Source organism: Ambystoma mexicanum, chromosome 4p (assembly GCF_040938575.1).
Source record: "Ambystoma mexicanum isolate Mex_15411 chromosome 4p, UKY_AmexF1_1, whole genome shotgun sequence".
NCBI classification, from domain to species: Eukaryota; Metazoa; Chordata; class Amphibia; order Caudata; family Ambystomatidae; genus Ambystoma; species Ambystoma mexicanum.
In genome coordinates this window covers 314,889,222-314,892,712 of record NC_090927.1, presented here as the reverse complement: position 1 = coordinate 314,892,712, position 3,491 = coordinate 314,889,222, and the positions used below count along the sequence as shown (strand labels likewise).

Sequence of the window (3,491 nt, the reverse complement as noted above, 5' to 3'; positions counted from 1 at the left end):
TAGGGGGCCTGAGAGGAAGTGGAGGGCAATTGGCACACCCCCTGACACACTGGCCTGTCGCCTGCTGCAAAGGCAGTATAGACTCTCAGTCCTCTCTGAGAAGAGAGCCTACATCCAAGCTTCCGTCTCTGCGACACCTAACAACTCGGCTGAACATTTCAAAATAGGCATGGAACTAGCCAATCCTGCTGCTGTCTCTACCTCTCCTGTTCCCTCCCAGACCCTCTGTACAGCCCTGGCTTCTGATTTCACCACTAAAACTCAGGACATCTTGTCCACTCTCTCTTCTACTACCTCCTCTTCCTCCTCCTCTACCACCCCTGACCCCTCTTCGGCCGTTTCTCCTGCTCCCTTCTCCTCATTTCACCTGTTCCCTCCTGACAATGTTTCTAGACAAGTCTGATCTATGAAAGTCTCGTCAAAAGCAGGTTCTCCCCTGCTCCTCCACAACCATCAACGACCATATCGACACCCTTGCTCCAGCCTTGGCAGATTTCTGCAATCACTCCTTTGTCACTGGAACCTTCACCTCCCCCTTTAAGCACTCCCTTGTGCACCCCCTTCTTAAGAAGCCCACTGCCGATCCTTCCTCTCCGGCTAACTATCGCCCGATCCCAATCACTCCTTTCCAGGACAACCTCCTGGAAAAGCTGGCCATTTCCCAGCTAAATGTGCACACTGAATCTGTTGGTTATCTCCACGACCTCCAGTCTGGCTTCATAGCTGCCAGAAGCACAGAAACTGATCTCCTGAACACCTGTGAAGACTTGCTCTCTAATCTTGATTCTAACCTTCCTTCTGTCCTCAGTCTCCTCGATCTGTCGTCTGCTTTTGACACATACGCTGGTCACCTAGCCACCTACTGGACTCGGGCCCAGGCTCCTGCATGTCCAGTTGACCTTGCACTGCCTCCAGACTTCCCCGCCACTTAGGGTCTGGATCTGCAACTCTACAGTCCCTTGTCTCTCTGCACCTATGAACCACCCTCCAGCAGCACTTATTGAGGTGCCTGCACTTCTACCTTCCCCCTCTGCCCCTATCACTACTGCCCCCCTCTTCCCCGAACTTGGGCGATCTGAATAACACAAGACATTTTAAGATCACTCTTTTGACCTTCTGTCCCCATTCCTTGTCTTGTCGCGCCTAGAAACACTTGTGTACTGGCATAAATGACTTATCATATTATATCATTTGGCTTATTTGTTGTACCTCAATTATTATTTTTGGAAGACGTGTACAAACAATAAACTAATTAATTATGTAAACAGCATGATATTGATTCTGAATTCATATACTGACATACAATAACAACAAGGGTGAGAATAGTCATTGGAAAGAAGTGAAGAGGAAGGCATCTAGGAAACATGATTTTGTTTGCACAATAACCAAATAAACAGGAAAACTAAGGAGGCGAGGTACATAAAAAGATTATAGAGGAAAAGGAAATAATACAAAACCTGAAAAATTTACAAACTTCCTGTAACCAAATAATTAATATAAGAGAATCGTTTTATTTATTTTTTGTGTTTCAGACTATAAAAATAAGCCTTTAAAAAAAAAACAAAGCAGATCAAAAAACAAACAAGAGACATTTCTATGAATGCAGATATGGTGATAAAAAGCCTGTTGGGAGATCTGATAAAAATAAGCACATTAAACTTAAACTAAATCCATTAATTATAGTGAACATGTGCTGTGGTCATAACATAAGTTATAAAGCAGGGTAAAATGAAATAGTTAGAGCTAAGTCTCTGCTAAATATACACCATTGCGGGACATACTCCATAAAATAAATGTAAAAAAAAAAAAGTAGATCAAGGTGTGAGAACAAGTGAGCTGAGAAAATACATGTAGAATTAAGCAGGGTGAGAATGAATATGGAGGATGCATGTGAGGCAAGAAGGCAATGCGGAGCATGGAAAATAATGACCACTTAACAGATTAAGAAGTATAATATGACAAATGTTTCACAATTGGTTCACAAAAGGCCTATTTCCATTCGACCGTTTAGTGTCACGTGGGATCAGTTAGGTCCCTTTTTGAGTGAAAATCGCCTAAGCCAACGTCATATAGCTGAAAAAAGATTGCCACATACCTAATGCCCTGTCACTTATCTGGGGCAGTGGATATGAGAAGATCATTTCATTTTTATGATCAGGGTTTGCAATCTCTATAAAGCAGGCTTGTCCAACCTTTTTGAATGTGGGGCCGAAGCATTAACTTTCTGTCACCCAGTGGGCCGGCAAGCCAAAAGTCAACAACCTCACCCAAAGTAGTATATTAAAAAGCGATATTGTGTGACCTTTGACACAATAGCATCACAGGCAGTGATAGCCATGCAGTCCCAAAGATAGCTTTTGGTGTCATGGGCAGTGATCAAAGGTTAGTTGCTTGTGATTTCTTTCATTGTCTATGTGTTCATATTTTTCTGAAATAGTGGGGGCGACCGAGCGTAGTGAGGGAGCTACAAGGTTCTAGGGAGGGTTTGGGGGGGAATTTTTTATTCAAATATGGGGTTGAAATGGTGACCAAAAAGCCATAATTTTACAATCAGTTCTAAAGGGGAACATGAAAATTCCATGTCACCAACAGCAGAAAAGACCATTTTACAACACAACACATTTTAATGATCAATGTGTCCACAGTGTAAGACAGCACTGTCACTGATGTAACACATTGTCATGCTGGTTGTACCCAAAATATGCCCCTGTAGCAACATGTCTATACTGGCTGTTCCCAATTTAGGCCAGCATTGTCCTGTACAAAGCATGATTGATGCTGCCTGAGCATGTGCAGTGTGCCCAATACATATGGCAGCTTATCTCTGTAATAGACATTACTTCTGTGGTGATGAAAGAAGCATAATTCAAATCAACAGATAAAATGTGGAAACGCAATCACCCAAAGGTGAACCTAATTGAAGAAACGCAATGTGAGCACAATCTTAAAGTATGCAACCTAGCAGGCCTAGTGCACACTTTACCTTTTCTTTCACCAATAAATCAGGGGGAGAGCGCGAACGCAGTCCCCCACTACCAGAAATAATGCAGTCGTGTATCCCGCATTTGGGAACATAGCAGGGGTCAGCAAATCCGATGTGCAATGGGTAAGCCTCACCCTGGGAGATCTGCCCTTGAGATCAGATGCTCCCCTGCCAGCTAAGTATGAGTTGCATGCAAGAGGGCAGGAGTTGGGTCAGTTCTGGGAATCCCCGCTAAGCGAGGGTGAGAAGGCAAGCCCTGACCCAGCCCCAACCCCCTACACCCCCGGAAGCTCTGAGCATCTGCAGAGCTGCCTGTCCCGTGTGTAGGGGGAAGCTCCAGCAGGCAGAGCCCAGCAGTAGAGCAGATTGTAGCGCAGTTCCTTTCTCCCATCAGGCCCTGCTCGGCCCGAGATTTGTATAAATAGCAGGATGGCTCAAGCAGGCCTGTTGCAGTCTGCCCACTGGTCTGTCGGCCCCACACGGGCCCATGGCCATCCTGGGACGAGCT

General features: G+C 45.0%; 1 non-coding gene across 1 annotated transcript; it reads right to left on the bottom strand.

Annotated features, from left to right (window-relative positions):
* Window positions 1-3,004: 3,004 nt before the first annotated feature.
* On the bottom strand, window positions 3,005-3,166 carry LOC138459995 (U1 spliceosomal RNA). Its single transcript, XR_011262765.1, has one exon. It is a non-coding gene; the product is annotated as a U1 spliceosomal RNA (small nuclear RNA).
* Window positions 3,167-3,491: the final 325 nt, after the last annotated feature.